Below are 23,329 nucleotides of genomic sequence, written 5' to 3'. Positions count from 1 at the left end.
GCTTTAGGTTATAACTGGGATAACTCCATAGTTATCTTTTCTGACATTCAGGGAATGAGTGGTAATTTTTGCTTCTGGTAGTTCTAGAGACTTCCATTGAAGGTTTGACTTGAGAGTCACTTTATTAAACATTGTCTTTAGCTCTGTACATTCTCTTCAAAATTATCTTTTGAATTATCTCTGAGAACTTTGCAACCTAGAATTGCCTTCCTATTTATTTTATAACATCCTTCAGTTTTACTTTTCTAATACTCTTTAATCATATCGCCGTCTGAAAGTATTTGTGTATGGTGGTACATCTGTTTCCACAATACTAGCGCTTTCCTGAGAGCAGAGCCCTTATCTGTTTTCTCACCGTTGTATCCGCAGCATCTATAACGGGGCTTGGCAGGAGAAGATGCTGAGGGAAAATGTGTGAGTATATAAGGTCACCAGGACTCGTGTGACGACGGCAGGCTCATTTCCTCGTCAGCGTAGTGGGGATAATATATTGTTGCGACGCATAAAGGAAATGCTGTATGTGAGGGCTGGGCACCTAGTCTTGTTGTTTAGTAAGTGCTTCCTTCCTCTTGCTGTATCTCCCTTTGTTGAACGAACCAGAAAGGCTTTTATGGCCCCACAGAATGTCTCTGTTCTTTCTCGTGGCTACCAGGATGGTGAAGCATGCACAGTGATTGCACAGAGCTTCAGCCTGTACGAGGGACGGGAGAAGCGTGGAGCCTTTTCTTTATTTATTAAAGTCCCTACATTCCTGTGGTCTGATGTCGTCTCTTCATACTCTCCAGTTTCCTTCAGGCTCTGCCTCTGTGATGTATCCACATTTGCTTGGCTGTTTTTCATACATTCTGTGCTTTGCATCAGAAGGTTCTCAGCAATTTGGAATGAATTGATCTTAGAGTTTACAAGGCAAAGGAGAACATTGAATACAGCCTTTTTTCCCTCACTTTATTCTGAGAGCACACGCATGTAAATTTTGTTTATTTAACCAAATTATTACTCGTTTTTTACTTAAAAAAATTTTTTTATACACGGGGTTTCACCATGTTGGTCAGGCGGGTCTTGAACCCCCAGCCTCAGGTGATGCGCCAGCCTTGGCCTCCAAAGTGCTTGGATTACAGGTGTGAGCCACCATGCCCGGCCTATTACTCGCTTTGACTCAATTGATAAAATAAAAATTTTGGTCCATTGCCCACTTTATACAATGCTGTTGAATTAATACAGGTGACAGAAGAATGGCTTTCATTCATTGACCTTAGAATTTGTTTTTTTAGAAACAGAAAATGATGATCTGTTTACTCATTCATTCAGCAAATAATTACTGAGTGCCTTTTACATGCCAGGTGTTGATAAGTACAAGCATAACGGTAATGTGAAGATTTTCTCCAGACACCACTGCTGAAGTTAGAAAATAGATGCAAGGAGGCTGGCTGGCGCTCAGGGTGTTGAGGGATTACAGAGGAAGGACACCTAGCCCAAAGAGAGGTAACAGCTTGTGCAAAGACCACAGAGCGAGAGTGGATAACTCTTGTTATCCATGTTTGGGGAACAGCATAGACATGGTTGGAGTGTAACGTGCTTGAGGGAAGAAATAATATGAGAAATGAGAGGTAAGCTGAAGAACTAAGCCTTGACCAGATGCAGAAGAGTGTGTAAGCCATGTTTGAAGTCTTTCCTCAGAACAGGTGAAGGGTTTTAAGCGGGTCAAAGTTCCTTGTTCAGATTGGATTTTTGAAAGGTGATTCTGGTGTGTTGTAGAAACTGGCCAGGGCATTGCACGTAAGACCAGATGATATTGCAGTAATCTCAGTTAACGGTGGCCTGAACCAACAGCAGAGCTGGCTACAAGTGAATGAATTCTAGAGACATTTAGGAAAATTTCCCAGGAGTTGGTCACTGGATATGAGAAGGCAGGATTGGGGAAATATAAAGTAACACCTGTGTCTCTAGCTGGAATTCTTTAGGGGATGATGCCACCATTCATTGAGTTAGGGTCCATTTGGATGAGGGACAGATGTGGAGTTGAGATTATGAGTTCAGTTTTGGAATCATTGAATCTTGAGACATTCAAGTCAAAGTCTGGAGTAATTACAGATCCAGTCTGGAGATAAAGACTTGTGAGTCATCAGTAGTTCCAGATTTACCAAGATTTTCCTTTTTAAGTTGATTTCTTTGGTAAAATGTCCAAAGATGGTATACCTGTACTATGCAGTACAAGGTGCTGTTCAGTGCTGCTAAGCGGATACTATTTTGTAAAGATAAGGCCGTATACTCTCATTACCATGGTGGTTACCAGAAGTACCAAAGGAGTTTGAGGGAGGAGAGATGCTGATTTTAACTGTGTTGATCAGAGAAAGCTTTCTTAAGGACCTGGTATTTGAGTGGAACTCTGCAGATTGGGCAGAATAGTGATGAGTAGACTCAGGGCAGGCTGTAGAGCTAGAGGAAGGTGGAGGAGGACTAGGTGTGTCCAAGGAGGACTGAGGGGAGGTTGCTCATGTGTAGAGGAGCTGAGCGCCTGCTGAGTAGTTTGGATTGCTATGGTAGACAGTGGGGACCTGTTGAAAATTTGATGGCAGTGCAGTGAGAATATTGATATGGCAGGGGTGCAGAGGAGGAGTTGGTGGGTTGCCACTGATTAAAGGAAGAATTGAGAGGCAGGCAGGCCAGTTAGGAGTCTGGGGATAAAAGGACTGTTATGAAAGGGCCTGCTATAAGGCTGGGCCATGGGACTATAGAAGGGACCAGAGACTCCATGTTTTTTTGTGTGTTTGTTTTGTTTTTCAGTTAGAGCTAATTAACACCTTCATGTTCAGTCAGTATTTGCTTATCATCATCTAGGGAGACTCCAGGTTTTTAAGGCGAATAATGGGAATCTTCAACAGAAAGGAAGATGATGCATACCAGGTCAGACTTACTGAATTAGAGAATTTGGTGGGACTTGGCAGTGGAACTGGTTAGCAGGCAACTGGCAATGTGGATCTGCAGCTCGAGAAGGAGGTCAGAAGTGGAGATAAAGAATTGGAAGGCTTCCACATGGAAGTGATAGTTGAAGCTAAGGGAGTGGATGAGGTCACCCTGGGAGTGTAAAGAACAGAAAAGAGAACTCAGAATGACATCTTGGGGACAGGAAGAGAAAGAGGACCTGGGAAAGGATAAAAAGAACGGTGGCCCTGCAGGGCAGTCATTCATCGTCACTGAAGATGAGGGAAGGACTTTTCCGTCGCAGGTGTGGTCAGCAGTTTAAATGCTGCACAGGAAGAAAAGTATTTGGTTGTGGCAATGTTCCCAAACCTGGTGTTGGGAGGTCTTCCAGTGGGAAAGGTTTGGGAGTCATTCAGTGACACCAGCATCGTCCAATAGAAACAGAATGTAAGCCACGTGTGTTATTTTAAATTTTCCAGGAGTCACATTTAAAAAGCAAAAAAGAAATGTGAAGTTAATTTCAATAACGTCGATTTTATTTAACCAAATATATGTAAAATATTGTCAATTCAGCATGTAATCGATTTTAAAATGGTAATGCAATGTTTTACATTTTCTTCATAGCAAGACTTTGAAACCTGGTGTGTATCTTACTCTTACAACACACTTCAGTTCAGACATAAAATTTTCATTAGAAATACTTGATTTGCATTTAGATTTCATAAAATTTACTACTTTTGGGGCTGGGCGTAGTGGCTCACGCCTGTAATCCCAGCACTTTGGGAGGCTGAGGTGGGTGGATCACAAGGTCAAGAGATGGAGACCATCCTGGTCAATATGGTGAAACCTCATCTCTACTAAAAATACAAAAAATCAGCTGGGCATGGTGGCACACGCCTGTAATCCCAGCTACTCAGGAGGTTGAGGCAGGAGAATTGCCTGAACCCAGGAGGCGGAGGTTGCGGTGAGCCGAGGTCGTGGTGAGCCGAGGTCGCACCGTTGCACTCCAGCCTGGGTAACAAGAGTGAAACTCCGTCTCAAAAAAAAAATTTACTGCTTTTTCAAGGAAAAGTAGATTAACATACCCAAGTTTTTCCAAACATACGAAAGTTTTCCAACAATGGAAATAAGTGTCAGTTTTTAGGTTTAATTAAAATATCCTTAAAAATTCAGTTGGAGTGGCACTAGTGTCATCGCAAGTGCACACTAGCCACACATGGCTGCTCTGTTGGACAGCACAGGAGGGATATGCAAATTAAAATAGGCTACTTTACAGTGGATGTACACTCTGAAAATATCCAAAATGGTTTAACACCATCACAAAGCATTTCACAGGATTAGTGTTTCTTAGAATACATGTTGGCTTATCCTAGTGGAATTTTTAGAATGAGAAGGGTCAAATCTCTAATTTTGTATGTGAGGAGACAAAGTTTTTATGAAAGTACACAGATTCCAAAATTTGAAGTAGTGTTTGAGCTGCAGTCAGCAGAATGTCACATTGGTAGAAGTTCCTAAATATGCCAGTTTGTGCCATATTTCTGAAATGCTTGGTGCAGAGGCTTACACTTTGAAACAGATACAGCAGGAAGGGTAGGAGTGCCCCTGTCCCCATTTTTGAGTTTCTTTTGCACTCCCTAGAGTCAGTGAGGTGGTGGCTCCAGGTGTGGGGGGATGAAATTAGGATTGCTTTAAGTCAGTGTCCCAGCCTCCCTGTGTGGTGGTGGTGTGAGGTGGGAGACGGTGTCACCAGGCTAATTACGTGCTGATCTCTCACTTTCCTTGTCTCACTTTTCTCGAGTGATATCCTGGCCGTTGAGCCCTAGATTGTCACACTCACTGTGTACTTTTTGCTGACCTGGGCCAATAGAAAATATATTTACTAAATATAGATGGATCTTTTTAGTTTATAAAAAGCAGATTCACAGACTTTCATTTAATTATCTTGTTGCTTGAGACTGCTTTGCAGCTATCAACTAGAGCAGGCATCCCCAAACTTTTTACACAGGGGGCCAGTTCACTGTCCCTCAGATCGTTGGAGGGCCGTCACATACTGTGCTCCTCTCACTGACCACCAGTGAAAGTGGTGACCCTTCCTGAAGTGCGGCGGGGGGCCGGATAAATGGCTCAGGGGGCCACATGCGGCCCTCGGGCCGTAGTTTGGGGACGCCTGAACTAGACCTTCTAAGTGATAACCAGTAAAGATAGAAATGATCTTGAATCCTGCTTGGAACCAAACCTTGTTCACACTGGAGAGTAAGTGCTGGTTTTTGGTTACTGCATAATTTCATTTCAGCTGACTTAGGGGAGCATATTTTCGTGTGAAGTGCCCTGGAAGAGTTTGGGGTATCAGCTATAATCTTGTTGTTTGTTTGTTTAATCAGTATGACTTACTACATTTTTGTTTTTCTTTAAAAATGCATTTTGATTATTCATTTATGCCTTTATGAAAACCACACTGTGTGGTGGCGAGCATAAATAACGCCCCTTCATGCCTTAGTAAGGCCAGAGACCTAGCAGGTGATGGTGTGCCCCTACCCAGGATCCCGGGGCAGCAAAGCTGTGATCAGTTGTTGCCTCTTGGTGCCATTGTTTCCTTTACCCCTCTGCTTACAGAAAATAATTGCTGTTCTTTTAATGCCAAGAAGTTCCTATTTATAAACTGAATTTAGATAATTAGGTAGCTTAGAATAGTGGCTTTTAAACTTTTTGATTGGCTCTACTATAAAAAAAAATTCAGTTTGCATTGAGAGACCCTTTGGCATATGAACATACACACTGAAGCAGAAGTATTTACTTTCTGCTAAGTGTATATAGTCAACCAGAGTCTTTTAAGTCCAGTTTGTATAGTACAGAATAAAACCCTAACAAGCTAATTCCAACTAAATTGATTTAATGGTCACTGAAGGTTGTCTTGCCATGGTTTCACAACTTTTAGAAGGAACTACTCATGTGTTGCCCCATTTCAGCATATGATCCCCACTTCTGCTGGTCTGTTGAATCATTTATCAGTCCCACTCAGTTATCATATCCACCAGATTCGTTAGTGACTTTAAAAAATGTTAGTTTGTTGCTGGGCATGGTGGCTCACGCCTGTAATCCCAGTGTTTTGGGAGGCTGAGGCTGTGGATCGAGAGGCCAAGAGTTCAAGACCAGCCTGGCTGACAGGGTGAAACCCGGCCTCTACTAAAAATACAAAAATTAGCTGGGCGTGGTGGCGCATGCCTATAATCTCAGCTACTCGGGAGGTTGTAGTGAGCTGAGATCACCCACTGCACTCCAGGCTAGGCGACAGCAAGACTGTCTTGAAAAAAAAAAAAATAAGTTAATTTGTTATTTTAGCATATAGAAGATGGATATTTTTGGTACCCAGAGTGTTGTCTTCCCATCCAGGGGATCTCATTCTGATCAAACCAAATTGGCCATTCATACTGAGAAGTGGCTGTTGATATATTGAGAAATGAATATGTGTGTATACTTTCTCCTGCAGATATTAGAGAAACATAAGTGGCAAACACCTTTTTAGCTCCCAGATTATGTATTCTCTTTTGGAAAAGTATGATGGAAAACACTGCTGTGCTGTCTTCCAGCTTCCAGGTTTCATGAAGGCAAATCTCTCAACTAGTAATATGTTGTGTTTCCAGACACACTTTAATACATTTGATTAGTTCAGCATTTCCCTCTGTTTGTTGGGGTACTAACAGATTTGTCTGCCAAAAAAAAAACAAAAACAAAACAAGATGTTTCTTTCCTGATTAAACTGAATTAAGCTGGTCTTTCCTTGCTGCGGGGGTTCTTAGAGTCTTTAAGATGGGACTGTGTCTTGGAAATCGTAGAGACAGTGTATATAAAATCTTTAAGTGCAGGTTTTTGTTCTTTAGTATCCATTTGGGGAAATGCTTGATTAGCTTTCTATTTCAATTATCCCTTGCCAGTGTCTTAGTCAAGCAAACTGGAATTGGGTGTTTCCCTGTCTCTTCAAACTCTTTAATATGGTGGCTCCCAGACTTTGGTTTCAGGGAACTGTAACAATGAAAAAACATTGTAACATTGGGATCCATCATGAGTTACTGGTTTGAAATTTGCCAGGTAAAGGCTTGAAACTTCCCATTTGTTACTGTCATTTCAAAGAAAAAAAAATTTAACAAAAAAGTAGAATGAGCAGTCTCAGAATAAGAGCCTTCTTATTAAATTGAATAAAGCTTTATGAAAATGATGACATTGTTTCCTTTTTCCCATAGATCATCACAGGTGCTAAAGTTTGGCATTTGGGAACCATATCCTAATTATAGACCATCCCTTAGCATGTATTACAATTAACTATGTGCTTGCCAGTTTTATTAGCCTCACTCATAGGAATAAACCTTATTTCAAGTTTGGGGACTACCTTCCTTCATTCTTATTTATTGCCTGCCATGATGATGATTCCATGAGTCATACTTTTAAAAAATTACTTTGTTCCAGCCAGGTGCAGTGGCTGGAATAACCACTGTGATCCCAGCACTTTGGGAGGCCAAGGCAGGCGGATCACAAGGTCAGGGGATCGAGACCATCCTGGCTAGCGTGGTGAAACCCTGTCCACTAAAAGACAAAAAAATTTGCCTGTAGTCCCAGCTACTTAGGAGGCTGAGGCAGGGAAATTGCTTGAACCCGGGAGGCAGAGGTTACAGTGAGCTGAGATCATGTCACTGCACCCCAGCCTGGCAACAGAGTAAGACTCCGTCTCAAAAAAAAAAAATTACTTTGTTCCATCTGAATATATTGTGAACAGATAACCATTCTACATTAGTGTCCGAAAAAAAGAAAAACCAAGCCCATTCTGTTAGGTGCTGAGCAGTTGTAGCATCCAGAATAGTACTCAAAACTTACAGCAAAATTTATCCAATTCAGTCATGGTGGTTCTGTAAAACAGCAAGTAGGTTATAAAACTTAACACATCTGTATTACTTGTATACATTTTAGCCAGCCTGTTGACTCTTCATGAGTTATGAAAATGGCTGTGGCAGATTTTCTGTCATATTATGTACATTTTAATTTTTATGTCCGTCATCTACTGTTGCATTTTAAATGGCAAAGACCTTAAATCTGGCAACCCCACATCAAATGTCCCCTCCGTCCCTGTCTCAGGGAAAGAAAGTGCTTCTTGGATGCGCTTTATTCCTGTAATCAGGAGGGCGGTGGCCAGCAGCTCCCTGGCCTGCCCTGGTGTGATAATGCTATCAGCTGGTTGTGGGAGTGGCTGCCCCAGCAAGGCCTGCTCCTCCCCCCCTCCACCCCCCACAAGAGTGCTGGGGCAGAGAAGGGAGAAGAGGAGAGGTTACGGTTAGCTGTGTAGGGCGTTTGGAAGAGGAGAGGTTATGGTTAGCTGTGTAGGACTTGCTGGGTAGACTTGAATTGGCGCTTGGTATAATCTAGGTCCTGTGTGATTGGGAGGATGTGTTTACTACATCACTATTTATTGAACGTATATAATGTGTTGAGCGCTGTATAGTGCTGGGAATACAAAGTAAAAAGACCTAGTTTTTGGCCGGGTACAGTGGCTCATGCCTGTAATCCCAGCATTTTGGGAGGCCAAAGCAGCTAGATGACGAGGTCAAGAGATCGGAACCATCCTGACCAACACGGTGAACCCTGCCCCCCCACCCCGTGCCGCGCGCTCCCCCCTACTAAAAATACAAAAATTAGCTGGGCATGGTGGTGTGCACCTGTAGTCCCAGCTATTCGGGAGCCTGAGGCAGGAGAATCACTTGAACCCGGAGGGGGAGGGTGCAGTGAGCCGAGATTGCACCACTGCACTCCAGCCTGGCGACAGAGCAAGGCAACATCTCAAAAAAAAGAACCTAGTTTTTATCTTTGGAACTCAACCAGTAATGTAAACAGACACACACACAGTGAGGTTGCCCGTAATAAAGACGGTGCTGTGGGATCCTAGAGGATAGAGAGAGAAGAGGAAGGGAATGGGAAAGTCTCCCCCAAAGAGGAAGCATTGAGCTGGGTCTTATTGGGAATGAGAGTTGCTCGGTGTGGTATAGTGGTGAAGAGCTGAGGTTCTTAAGTCAGGACAGCCGTGTGGTCGGATCAGCCTGGTGTTGAGCAGTTCTGCCATCTGTGTGCCTCAGCTTTCTCATTGGCAAAATGAGGGGATAGTAATCGTACCCACCTTGAAGAGGGATTGTGAGGATTCAGTCAGAACTTGTTTCAGGTGTTTAGCAGGTTGCTTGGGTCATTGTTAGCTACTATTTTCCTATTGGAATTGGGTATTTCTCAGGTCTCTTCCCTGCTCTATTTCAGGCAGGAGAAATAGAATAAACAAAGACAAAGAGTTAAGGAGTGAGTGGGAGAGTGGGAAATGGTGAGAGACTAGTGGAGAGCACAAGTGTTACTCTTCGGAGGAGAGTGGAAGGGTAGTTTGGAGTTGTAGTTTGATGGGCTTTGTAGTCGAAGAAATTTGTTTTATTTTCATTTTTTAAAACAACATAGGTTCTCACTCTGTCATCCAGGCTGGAGTGTAATAGTGTGACCATTAGTGACCTGAAACTCCTGGGCTTAAGTGATTCTCCTGCCTCAGTTTCCTGAGTAGCTGAGACTGCAACTGTGTGCCATTATGGCCAGCTAATTATTTTATTTTAATTTAATTTTAATTTATTTTATTTTTGAGACAGAGTTTCACTCTTGTTACCCAGGCTGGAGTGCAATGGCGTGATCTCGGCTCACCGCAACCTCTGCCTCCTGGGTTCAGGCAATTCTCCTGCCTCAGCCTCCCGAGTAGCTGGGATTACAGGCACGCACCACCATGCCCAGCTGATTTTTTGTATTTTTAGTAGAGACGGGGTTTCACCATGTTGACCAGGATGGTCTCGATCTCTTGAGCTCATGATCCACCCACCTCGGCCTCCCAAAGTGCTGGGATTACAGGCGTGAGCCACCACACCCAGCCCTAACTTTTTAATTTTATTTATTTTTTGAGACAGAGTCTCACTCTGTTGCCCAGGCTGGAGTGCAGTGACATGACCTCAGCTCACCACAACCTTCACCTCCCAGGTTCAAGTGATTCTTTTGCCTCAGCCTCCCGAGTACCTGGGATTACAGGCATGCACCACCAAGCCTGGCTAAGTTTTATCACAGGTTTCGCCATGTTGGCCAGACTGGTCTCAAACTCTTGAGCTTGAGTGATCCAACCTGCCTTGGCCTCCCAAAGTGCTGGAATTACAGACATGAGCCACCACGCCCGGCCTACTTTTTTTTAGAGATAGGATCTTGCTTTATTGCCTAGGCTGGTCTCAAACTCCTGGCCTCTAGTGATTTTCCCACCTCGGCCTACCAAAGTGCTGGGATTACAGGTGTGAGCCACTGTGCCCAGCCCAGAGATTTGGATTTTATCTTGTAGAAAGCAGTTTTAAAAACTAAACTTGACTCTGCTGATTTCATATTAAGGATCCAGTGGAAGGGAAAGGCAGTCAAAGCAAGAAGGGCGAGTGGAGAACGTAAATTACAGTGGTGACCATAAAGGTGAAAAGACCAGGCTGGGTGCAGTGGCTCACACCTGTAATCCCAGCACTTTGGGAGGCCGAGGTGGGAGAATCACCGGAGGTTGGGAGTTTGAGACAGCCTGACCAACATGGTGAAACCATAAATATGAAATATAAAATATAAAAATTTTAAATTTTATATTGAAAATATAAAAAGTAGCCAAGCATGGTGGTGAATGCCTATAGTCCCAGCTACTCCAGCGGCTGAGGCATGAGAATCACTTAAACCTGTGAGGCAGAGGCTGCAGTGAGCTGAGATCGAGCCACTGCACTCCAGCCTGGGCGACCGAGCGAGGCTCCGTCTCAAAAAAAAAAAAAAAAAATTGGAAAGACCAGATATTGGAGCTCCTTCCGAGAAAGAGGGAGGGGTCCTAGATCAGCCCCGGTCTAGGTGAAGGGATGATGCTATGAACTGGGTCAGTGGGTAGAGCAGGGGTTTCGGCTGTGTGGTGGGGTGAACAGCAGGGGTAGAAGGCAGTGTGTTTGGCTTTGGACATGCTTAGATTTGCCAGACTTTTAAAATAACTTGGCGGCAGAAATAAGGGTCTGGAGTTCAAGGCAGAGCTTGGGAACCATTTACTTACATAAAGAGGTGGTCCTGTAGGCCATGGGAGTAAAAGTGCTCCCATAGGAGTTGCTCGGAGGAGCACGGTGAGAATAGGAAAAAGGGTGGTGCAAGAGAAACCCAAAGAGGAAGGATTTCAGGGCCAGCACCCCAGTGGTCTGCTTGGGAAACCCTGAGTGAGGGCAGTTAGATCTGGCCTTGAGGAGCCCTGGAGTCAGGCTCCAGTGAGCCCCGGCAGCCCAGCACATTGTTCGTCCTGCTTGTTGCTGTCGCGTGACGAAGTCTGCTCGTGGGGTTTTCGGTTCTCTTCCTGGCAATACATTGAGCTGCTCTAGGGCAGGAACTCACCTGCTCACCTCTGTCACCCAGCACCTGCACAGTTCCTGACAGAGCATGCTCAGTGAGGGTTTGTTGAATGAGTAAGTGAATCAGAGATGAAACAACTCAGCAAATAATTATGGAATGCCTCATAAGCTCCAAGAGCTATACTGGTCTCTGGGGATAAAGCAGCAACAGTAGATGGAAAAATGCTGCCCTTGTTGGGCTTCCATTCTGAAGCACAAATAGAAAGGAGCTAGCAGAGTGGTGACCATTGAGGGCGTGAGGATGAGCTCTACCTCTGTCATCTGTGGACTGCAGCCCAGCGCTCCATAAGTATTCAATACAGTTAGTTGACTTGTACCTGGAAGAGAGGATGTCTTGGGAAAGAAAAATCTCCCTTTAGAGACCCTGAGGCATGAGGACAGAGTTGCTGCGAAGATGACAGGTTAGCCTCAGAAAAGGAAAAGTAAATATGGAAATGGAGGGAAGGGTGTTTGAGGGACTTCTGGGAAGCATTCACTGTTTCTGTCAAGTAGAAATAGGAGGTGAAGTCTTGAGTGGGAAAGGGAACCTGAAGTAAGATAAAACATGTAGAACAGCGCCACCCCCCGCCCCACCCCGCAAAAAAGAAAGCATGCAAAGAGAACCGGCTGCCAGCTCTAAGGGCTTCACTGAGAGAAGAGATGCTTTATATGTAATTGCAGTGATCTGTGGCTGTGCAGGGTTTTTTCCTGCACAAGTAAAGGTGAAGAACACAGTTAGTTGGGGTTGGGCCTTTTCTGAGGTTGTGTGAGGATAGGCTTAGGAAGGTAGTGTGGGATAACCAGGGGGTGAGGTCTTTGGAGAATGCTGGTGAATATGCATTGACAGTGTGGGTTAGTTTGGGAATAAAAGAACCAGGGAATGGCAAATGGTCTGAAGAAAAGGAAAAGAAGAAAGAGTCTGGGTTGGAGGAGGTGGGAATTGCCATCTTGGAAGGAAAAGACAGTACTCCTATGTAATTCCCATGGTGAACCCCAGGCCCAGTGCCCTGCGTGCTTCACTTGTGCTGACTCATTTCATCTTCATGGAGACCCCGTAAGCTGGTGTGGAGAGGCTGGTGTGGAGAGCTGGTGTGGAGAGGCTGCACAGGTAGGAAGTGACCCTGATGGCCTCAGTGGCTGAGCTTGCGTGCTTGGGCATGATGGTATTCTGCCCTAGGAAGAAACCAGACAAAATACTTCTCCCAGGCCAGGTAGCTTTGCAGTAGCTTCCTGAAGTTGCTGGGCCAGCTTTTCTTCCAGAAGAAATTTTTTAGTGTTGTGGAAGGGGGCTGTGAACTGTCCCCTCCCTTTTAGAATAAATATCTGTATTTTAGGTAGCAGTGTACTTGATATAGAACTCTTAATTTTCCCTACCTGCTTTGCATGTGCCTGGATGTCCTTCATTAGGAAACTAAGAATGCCTAACATCTCACAATTGGAGAGGGCTTTAAGTGCAATCAGCCTGTGCATTCCCTGAGCTGTAGCAACTTCTTTGTTTACTTGTTTCCCCCCCACCGCCACCACCAATAGAGAAGACAAGCCAGAGTGGCTGCCCCATCCTGCAGCCTGGGGACTGGGAGACTTTAGGAACTGTGATGCCTTGAAGAAGGGCTTCAAAGGAGGGGAACTGGTGTTTTCTGCTGCAGAACGCTGGCAGTGTCTGCTGTGGTTTGCGGAGGACCTCTGAGTCCTGTGATGGATGTATCACTCAGGGTCTAGGCCCCTTGTAAACCCAGCGGAGACCTCCTTTAAACTTTGCTTGGAGGCCTTTTGGAAGTACAGAGGCTTTGCAAATGAAACATGCAGACAGCTTTATCCTTCTGTATGAAGAAAGAATTATTTGCAGAGACAACAATGTATATTCATGGTACCTTTTTTGTTTGCATTTTTAAAATGTCTGGCTTTGCTCTTGAGGCAGTTTGGAAGGAATGCCACTATGTTTTTTTGGATGTAAACAAATTATGGTTTTAAAAGAAACAACACACCGAAACCACATCAGCTTACGCACTAAGGAAGTTTAGAAATTTCAAATATTGAAAATATAGAGCAAATTGGCTCTATATGGTCAGGTATATAGAGAATCCATGGTCAGGCATGGTGGCTCACGCCCGTAATCCCAGCACTTGGGAGGCCAAGGCAGGCGGATCATGAGGTCAAGAGATGGAGACCAGCCTGGCCAACATGGTGAAACCCCATCTCTACTAAAAATACAGAAATTAGCTGGGTATGGTGGTGTGCACCTGTAGTCCCAGCTACTCAGGAGACTGAGACAGGAGAATTGCTTGAACCCGGGAGGCAGAGGTTGCAGTGAGACAGAGCAAGACTCCATCTAAAAAAAAAATTGTATATACATACACACACAGACACACACACACACACACACACACGTATGTAGAGCGAGAGAGAGAGTGTGCACAGTGCAAATAGATCATTCCTGACCCTAGTGTTTTCTTTAGAGACCATGTGTTTGAGAAGTCTAACCTGCTGGGACCCTTCCAGTTCTGTTTGATTCACTGTTAGGGACTAGCTAGCTTTTTTGCCTTTGTCTTTTTTTTTTTTTTTTGTAGTTTATTTATTAGAGACAGGGTTTTTTTCTGTCACCCAGGCTGGAGTGCAGTGGCACAGTCTTAGCTCATTGCAGCCTCAGACTCCTGAACTCAAAGGATCCTCTTGGGTTAGCCTCCCAAGTAGTTAGGACTACAGGTGCATACCACCACACCTGGCTAAATTTTTTTGTAGAGACTGGGTCTTGATGTGCTGGCCAGGCGATCCTCCTGCCTTTGCCTCCCAAGGTGCTGGGAGGCATCCTTAGCCTTTTTTTTTTTTTTTACAAAGCCATTAAATGGTATGTTTTTTCTTTTTAATACACTGCTGGGTTGGCCTATAGTGCATCATATTATTAACACCTTTAATTTTTAAAACTGCTTACTTCTAGTGGATTTTTTTCTTTTTCTTTTCTTTTTTTTTTTTTTTTTTTTGATATGGAGTCTTGCTTTGTTTTCCAGGCTGGAGTACAATGGCTTGGTCTCAGCTCACTGCAACCTCTGCCTCCCGGGTTCAAGCAATTCTCTTGCCTTAGCTTCCTGAGTAGCTGAGACTACAGGCACGCACCACCACGCCCAGCTAATTTTTGTGCTTGTGGTAGAGATGGGGTTTCACCATGTTGGTCAGGCTCCTGACCTTGTGATCTGTCTGCCTTGGCCTCCGAAAGTGTTGGGATTACAGGCGTGAGCCACCGTGCCTGACCATGGATTCTTCTTCTTCTTCTCTTTTTTTTGAGACAGGGTCTTAGTCTTTCACCCAGGCAGACACTGAGTGTCTGTCACAATCTCAGCTGGAGTGCAGTGTCTCAATCTCAGCTCACTACAGCCTCAATTTACCAGGCTCAAGCCATTTCGGCCACCAGAGTAGCTGGAGCTACAGGCACCACCACCATACCTGGCTAATTTTTTTTGTAGAGGTAAGGCTTTCTAATGGATGTTTAATAATGTGATAGTCTTCTGTCGCATGTTAAATCCCAACAGTTACTGGTACTTCACAGAGCTAGAGGTAAAAACCAGATAACCCACCACTGAATAAATGCGTGCCTCAGTGGTCCAGGACCCTCAAACTGAGCCTTGTTGCAGTCTCTAGGGTTTGTTGGCACGTTTATTTGGAAGTCAGGGTAGAAATACTTATTTTCCCGTAGAATATTTCTGTTCTCCTGAGGCAGGGGTGAATTGTTTGCTCATTTTTAGGTTATGGAACTCCTGCTGGTGTTTTTTTTCTGGTTTCCCTTTGTTTGGGTCGGGGCAGTGATAGGGCAGACGCAGGTCAGGCTGGCAGTTATGACCTGTGTTCTGCAGTAGCTTCTCGCTGAGGTTCTGTGTAACCAAATTTTAAAACATCGCTCTGAGTCATGCTGAGTTTTTCCATGAGACTCTGGGAGGGGGAAGGGACATGAACTGATTCATTAAGTGCCTTTTATGTAGCACACACTTGCATTACCTCATTTAGTCCTCCCAACAGCCTGATGTGGAAGACAGTTTTATCTTCATAAGAAAAGGGAAGTGCTGACAGCTCAGTGACCAGGCTGCGTCTTTGTACACGAGGAGGTGGAGGAACAGGGTGCTGTAACTCCACCAAAATTTTCTTCTCTTCCCAAACTGCCTTAAACACAGTGCAGAATGATTTACTAATTGATTGGTTGAATCCCTGTTTTATAAAGTGGAGTATCTTAAAATATGGATGCAGATGATGGGAACTGGTGGCTTTATGGTATCCTCAGCACTGCATTCATGATAAACAAGGAGAATGAGACGATGCTGATGGTGTGCACAATAGGAGGTCTTTGGAAGCAGCCCTGGCTGGCTACTGAAAGGCGTTTTTCTTTTTCTTTTTTTGAGACAAGGTCTTGCTCTGTTGCCCAGGTTGGAATGCAGTGGTGCAATTCATAATTCATAGCTCACTGTAGCCTTGATCTTCTGGGCACAAGCAATCCTCCTGTCTCAGTCTCCCAAGTAATTGGGACTACAGGCATGAGCCACCACACCTGGCTAATTTAAAAAAAAACTACTTTTAGCAGGCGCAGGGTCTGTATGTTGCGCAGGCTGATCTTGAACTCCTGGGCTCAAGTGATTCTCCCACAGCACTAGGATTACAGGCATGAGCCACCATGGCTGGCCCATTTTTTTTCTTTTTGAGCATCATGACAGATTAACTAAAAAAGAAAAATCAGTGAAATGGTTAAAAAGTTTATTTCAGGTGATTTATTGAAAAATCAAATTGATTAGTAAAGACATTTTTAAAGGATCTTCACTGTATTGAGTTTAAGTTGTAATTTTTCAAAGTGTTAATCAGAAGGCTTATCAAAGCTATAACAAGAAAATAGAAGTCATTTGTAATTAGACAATAATTAAAGGCAAGTACATGCTCAGTGATTTTAAAGTGCTTGAAAACAATTAGTTTTCTTAAGTAGGTTAAATATCTGGGTTACAAGCTTGTTTACACTATTAATTTACTTAGCAAACCTGTTCTTCATAGATGATGCAAAGGTGAACCCTAGCTTAGCTCTCTGAATTACAAGTTCTAACTTAACTGATATCCTTCAAAAATATATTTTTACATTCTTTTTCATTTTAAAAGCATTCTTTTTCTCTCTTTTCCTTCCTGAACAATTCAGTCCTACAGTCTCTTAAGTGGGCAAAGAAAGGTTGGCCTGTCTAGGGATATCAGAGCCTGAGTAGGATGAGGAGGTCTTTGCCTAGGATGGAGGGTCTGGTGTACTGTGTCAGAGTCCGGGAGAGGTGAGAAGGGCATCCTTTGCTTCTGGGATGCCCTTCCTGTATTGATTGGTTGAATATAGGAGGGTTGATGAAATAAGTATGTTCAGTTTAATGGCCCCCAGCAGCCCTCACTGTTGAGGAATCTTACAGATATTGGAAAGGAGATAGCTAGAATTAACCCTGTGAGGCAAGACTGGAATCAGAAATACTGGTGTGAATGCATGGATTTTCATAAGGACCAATAAAAATAGCAGTAAAATCATTGCAAAAGGTGTGCATGCATGTGTATTTATATACATATGTGTGTGCACATACATACACACATCTGTTACCTAGTTCTGTTCATAGTATACGGGGAGGGCGCCTGGGAGCAGTAATACTCCAATAGCAATGCAGATCCTGGCATCTATACACCGTTTTGCACTAAAAGGAACCCAAGCTGCTTGGAGAAATGGCTGATTATAGGATTGGAACAGGAAAGTTTAACGTGAACCTGGAACATCTTGGGTTAGAAGGCAAAGAAGTCTTCAAAGAGAGATGAAAACATGACAAAAGGACCCAGAATCAGTTTGAAGAGGGTTCCCACTCGCCAAATCTGAATCAGTTTCAAAATTTAAGAAGTGATAGTTGGCCGAGTGTGGTGGTTCACACCCGTAATCCCAGCACTTCGGGAGGCTGAGGTGGGCTGATTACAAGGGTAGGAGTTCAAGACCAGCTTGGTCAATATAGTGAAACCCCGTCTTTACTAAAAATATAAAAAAATTAGCTGGGCGTAGTGGCATGTGCCTGTAGTCCCAGCTACTTGGAGGCTGAGGCAGGCGAATCACTTGAACCTGGGAGGCGGAGGTTGCAGGGAGCCTGGGCAACAGAGTGAGATTCCATCTCAAAAAAAAAAAAAAGAAAGAAAGAAAGAAGTGATAGTTGTAGATTAGAACCTGTTGAATAAAAAGGAAAATTAAGCGTTCTCACACAGCTTCACTTACTTCATAAGAAAACTTATATACAGACTCATAAGTAAATTCAGCATTTGAAGAATGGATTCTTTAAATTTCAGAGTACCTCATTAAAAATACTTATTGATTACAAAGGAGAAAAAGAGCAGCTTTCCAATGGAGAGGCCTGGCAGACGCCACCTCAACCAGGTAATCCCAGTGACTGTCACCAGCAGTGGCACAAATTGAAGTCATGCCACCTGCTAGGATGTAAAGAGAGCACACCATTTCCTCTGCACAATTCCTGCCAAGGCACATGACCTCAATTTAATCATGAGGAAATGATAGACAAACCTGGTTTGAGCGACATTCTACAAAATAACTGGCCTGTGATCCTCAAAAATTTCATGGGTCATGAAATTCGAAGCAAGGCCAAAGAATGATTCCAAACTAAAGGAGACTAGAGAGACCTGTCAACTAAATGCAACATGTGATTCGGACCTGGATCTTTTTACTATAAAGGTCATTGCTGGGACAAGTGATGAAGCTTGCTTGGAGCTTGAGGATTTAATGACAGAAATGTGTCAGCGTTAATGTTCTGATTTTGATGGTTGTATTATGGTTATGTAGGACAGTGGTTTGGTTTTTGTTCTTGTTTTCAGACAGAGTCTGGCACTGTCACCCAGGCTGGAGTGGTGCAGTGGTTCACTGCATCTCGGTTCACTGCATCTTCCGCCTTTGGGGTTCAAGTAATTGTCATGATGCTCCAGCCTCTGGACTAGCTGGGATTACAGGCGTGTGCCACCATACCTTGCTACTTTTTGTATTTTTAGTAGAGACTGGGTTTCACCATGTTGGCCAGGCTGGTCTTGAACTCCTGACTTCAAGTGATCCGCCTGACTCAGCCTCCCAAAGTGCTGGGATTACAGGTGTGAGCCACAGTGCCTGGCCCAGTGATTTTGTTTTATTTTTGGGAAAACACATACTGAAGTATTCAGTTGGCAGAGTCTCAAGTTGGCAACTTTCCCTCAGTGGTTCTGGGGAGAGACGGTTCTTTGTACTATTCTTACAAATTACCTTAAGTTTGAGATTGTTTCAAAATTTTAAAACAATTTTAAAAGTAATATTCCTTTTTTTTTTTTTTTTTTTTTGAGACGGAGTTTCGGTCTTGTTACCCAGGCTGGAGTGCAATGGCGCAATCTCGGCTCACCGCAACCTCCGCCTCCTGGGTTCAGGCAATTCTCCTGCCTCAGCCTCCTGAGTAGCTGGGATTACAGGCACACGCCACCATGCCCAGCTAATTTTTATTTTTTATTTTATTTTATTTATTTATTTTTTTTGAGACGGAGTTTTGCTCTTGTTACCCAGGCTGGAGTGCAATGGCGCGATCTCGGCTCACCGCAACCTCCACCTCCTGGGTTCAGGCAATTCTCCTGCCTCAGCCTCCTGAGTAGCTGGGATTACAGGCAAGCGCCACCATGCCCAGCTACTTTTTTGTGTTTTTAGTAGAGACGGGGTTTTACCATGTTGACCAGGATGGTCTCGATCTCTTGACCTCGTGATCCACCCGCCTCGGCCTCCCAAAGTGCTGGGATTACAGGCTTGAGCCACCGTGCCCGGCTAATTTTTAGTATTTTTAGTAGAGACGGGGTTTCACCATGTTGACCAGGATGGTCTCGATCTCTTGACTTTGTGATCCACCCGCCTCGGCCTCCCAAAGTGCTGGGATTACAGGCTTGAGCCACCGTGCCCGGCTCCTTTTTTATTTTTATTTTTTGAGATGGAGTTTTGCTCCTCAAGTGATCTGCCCACCTCGGCCTCCCAAAGAGCTGGGATTACAGGTTTGAGGCACCGTGTCTGGCCAAAAAGTAATATTCTTGCCTAAAATTTAAACCATGAGAAGTACATAAGATTAAACGTTACTTATTTTAGCCTCCTCTTTTAAGCATTTTATTTATGTATGTATGAATGTATATGTAATATACATGGTAGGTCATATTGAGTATTTATGATATGCTTAGGCAGAGGCACACTGTATTCCTGGGAATTACAATGGTCATCAGTCAAAAAGAGCAGTCCCTCTACCCATGCCACTAGAGCTGCATGGCCTTGGGTCATTTGGAGAAGCCATCATTTCTTTAAGTTCCCTCTCTTGAGAGGCAGTGGAATGTGGTGGTTGTGGGAGCTCAAGCGCTATATTCGTATCCCCGCCCCGCCAGCAACTATGCTGAAATCTTACTCAACTTCACTGTGCCTCCGCTTCCTCATCTGCGGGTTGGAGATGAGTCTCACCCTCATTTAACAGAGCTGTTGTGAGCATGACACGTGATGGTGATACATGTAGGGTGCTACACTCGTGGGTGGTACATGGCAAGCACTTGGTAAATGGTAGCTCCCACCGAGGGATGTTTAGATTACCATTTCGTACTTTTATAATTCTAAAAATTGCCTTGTAGACATTTTTGCACACTTGCACTTGAGAATCTTTAAAAAAAAAACATTTGGCTACCTTTCTATTGTGAAGTTTCGCTTTTATTGGCGTTGTTAGTTTGTTAGAGTGCTGTGAAAAACTAGATGGGGAATAGGGAACATGTGTCTGGAAGTTTGTGCCATATAGGGCTGGAACTTGAGCAGTATGAGATACGAAATACTGGCTTGCTTTCAGATTTTTCTCTACTCAAGAGTTGACCTACTAACATTGCTGTTTTTATATGGTGAGTTGCACATCTTCTTTTTCTTATTTATTTATGACAGAGTCTCACTTTGTCACCTAGGCTGTAGTGCAGTGGCATGATCACAGCTCACTGCAGCCGTTACCTCCTAGCTCAAGTGATCTTCCAGCTTCAGCCTCCTGAGTAGCTAGGACTACAGGCATACACTACCAAGCCTGGCTAATTCTTAAGTTTTTTTTTGTAGAGACGGGGTCTCACTGTGTTGCCCAGGCTCGTCTCCAACTCTTGGACTCAAGCGATCCTCTTTCCTCAGCCTCCTGAGTAGCTGGGATTAGAGGTGTGAGCCACCACACCCAGCTTCCATTTTCAAATACAGGTTGAGAATCCCAAATCTGAAAATCCTAAATGCTCCAAAATCTGAAACTTTTGGGCAGTAGCACGATACTGAAAGGAAGTGCTCATTGGAGTATTTTGGATTTCAAATTTTCAGATTTAGAATACTCAACCAGTAAGTTCCGTGCATATATTTCAAAATATGACAAAATCTGAAACACTTCTGTTCCTAAGCATTTCAATAAAGAATACTCAACTTGTAATGCCATTTTAGAATAGTTAGATGAGCTTTGCTTTTGTTTGAAAGGATAATGTAATGTTAATCACTAGGAAATACTTTCATCTCAAGTAGTGTAAGCCAAGAAAATATTGTCTTGAGAACTTTGCCTGATGAGTTTTGAATGTCAGAGAAAGGAATAATATTAATTCCTGATTGTTCTAGTTGAGTTAAAGTCATTTAATTTGATGTTTTGTTTCTGTATACTCTGCTTGAAAAACCAGAATAGGCTTTTAAAACCTCTAAATGGCTGGGTGTTGGTTTTTTGTTTTTGTGTTTTTGTGTTTTTTGCCTTCAGCAGACCTATTTTGCAAATGACCAACTTTCTATTATGAGTTTTTAACAAGAATGTTGCCACTTGTTACTTTTCACACTCGAAAGAATCAAATAACTTATTTTTAGGTTATTATAATTGCAAATAGATTGTGGTTTTCTGCAGTCAGTGGAGGAATGTAAATAAACCATTGCTGCTGTAACTATATATAAACTCATGTAGGACAGGAGATGTGCTTGAAAACTGTGAAGCAAAAAGGAGTCCATCTTTCAAAAGGAGACAACCTATTTCTTTAACATGAATCTGATTTATGTATTGCCTCAAGATAACGAACAACTTGTTTCTCAGTTTTGAAATACATAGCCCACAGTGTTGGATAAATACCTTCATAGCTTCATGAAGACCAAAATATTTCCTCTATGTCACTGGCCATAGGGATCCCTAGTCCTTGAAGGTGTGTCAAAGGAGTCCATGTGTCGAGTGCGTGCTGGAAAGGGCCAGGAGTGGACTGCATGGTGAGGATAACTGCAGGTGGGATGGAGCTCTGCTCTTCAGACCGTCCACCTGAGAGTCTGCACTATTGGGTATCTCAAAAGTTATAGCTTATCAGCATTGCTTCCATCCATCTTATCTCCACACATTTTGTCTTTTTTTGCTAGCCCTTTCCTTCTTGCCCAGGTTTTCGCTAACATTTGACCTGACACACTTGAATTTAGTGAGGAGGACTTCAGGCCTATTGTCTTAGACTTAGACTAAGATGAGGCCAAGTTCTGTGTTGAATGGGCTTCAGCTTTGCAGGTTGCATGCACTTGCTAGCAGGTTTCAAAAAATGTTGGCCACTGATCATCAGCCTGTCTTGTTGATAGTAGTAGTTATTGATAGAGAAGTAGTTATTGGTGATCACATGTTGGTGAACAAACTTAACTGATAGCTCAAAGCTATGGGTGCTTCCCAGCCAGGTGTCAGGACACTGTAATGCATCACAAAGACCTAATATGTCACAGCATGCTAGGCTTTCCCCCCAGCTTAATGGATTCCCCCCTTAGTGGTCCAGGGTCTGGCCCACCCCCTTAATGGATTTCCACCAGGGTTGTTTCTGGCCCTATGACCCACTTTCCTCTTTCCATAAGTTCATGTCCTGCCATTTGCCCCTCTGTAATAGAAGTCACCTTCATGAGAGTACTCCTTACATTTGCTTTAATCTCTTCCAGGTATGTCATAGAAATGCAAAAATGTAGAAGTCTGTGGTAAAATAGAATTGGGAAGACAGCATGAGAAACTCTTTGATCACTTTGATAGATACCACTTATGGTAATTCTTCAGTTATAATAAGTGCTATATTTAAGATGAAATTTTGAGACCCAGTGTTTTCTTTCCTTATGCAGCCTTAGGTTCAGTCATCAGAACAGACTCATGTGGTGAGGCCTTCTGCTTCTGCCAGTTTTGTTTTGTTTTGTTTTCATTTCCTGCCACATGGCAGGTGTTGCTGAGAAGTACCTTCAGGAACCACTGAAAATTCTAGCCCCATCTTTCTAAGGTTTCGGTGATCTAGAATGCAGTCGGGCTATTAGTTACCGAGTTGGGGGAGGGTGATGAGCATCGGTGCGAGCCTCTAGTTTTTCTTTTATTGTCCTTTATGTTGAGTGTATTTCCCATATTTCCCTTTGTCTTTCCTTCTTCAGTTTTCCCTCTCCCCATTTCCCTACCCAAATAACATCACCTTCCTCAGCCCTCTACTTTTCATCTCTATTCGCCTCTTAATAAATGAAAGAGAATCAAAAAGAAAAAGACAGCAAAGAGAAAGGAGAAACATTTTATAATGCAGTTTTGAGCAAAATACTTTGTGTCTTTATATTCTGCCACATCTCTTTAATTTTTAGAGGATCTAAATATTTTGTATTTCATAAGTCATCTTCACTGTGTTCAGACTGCGTTCTTTGTTGTTTAATTATAGAAGGAGGTATAGGGCAGGAACTTTTTACATGCTTGAGAATTTTGGTCAATCTTGTGAAGTGTGTGTGGCATTTATTCACAGACCATTAGGATAAACAGGTTCAATTTTTTTTTTTTTTTTTTTTTTTTTTTTTTTTTTTGCCGTGTTGGGATGCCATGGCCAGTAGGTAGGGCCAGTCATTCCAGATTCATCCCCCGACACTCTGTTCCACAGGGAGTGGCAGAGTCCAGACAGTGTACATTTTCCTGGCTATGGACCTGCCCTTC

At 43.4% G+C, this 23,329-nt stretch overlaps 1 protein-coding gene and 1 non-coding gene across 13 annotated transcripts in view; one reads left to right on the top strand and one right to left on the bottom strand.

Moving 5' to 3' along the window:
• The window catches only part of TNRC6B (trinucleotide repeat containing adaptor 6B), a 296,001-nt gene that overhangs the window by 135,825 nt on the left and 136,847 nt on the right, over positions 1-23,329 (top strand). The window lies entirely within an intron of this gene.
• Positions 2,779-2,839, bottom strand: LOC120361521 (small nucleolar RNA SNORD44). The gene has a single exon (XR_005577704.1). It is a non-coding gene; the product is annotated as a small nucleolar RNA SNORD44 (small nucleolar RNA).

The sequence above is a fragment of the Saimiri boliviensis genome, chromosome 21, assembly GCF_048565385.1.
Source record: "Saimiri boliviensis isolate mSaiBol1 chromosome 21, mSaiBol1.pri, whole genome shotgun sequence".
In the NCBI taxonomy this organism is placed as follows: Eukaryota; Metazoa; Chordata; class Mammalia; order Primates; family Cebidae; genus Saimiri; species Saimiri boliviensis.
The sequence above is the reverse complement of the archived record's forward strand: the minus strand, read 5'-3'. Positions and strand labels throughout refer to the sequence as shown.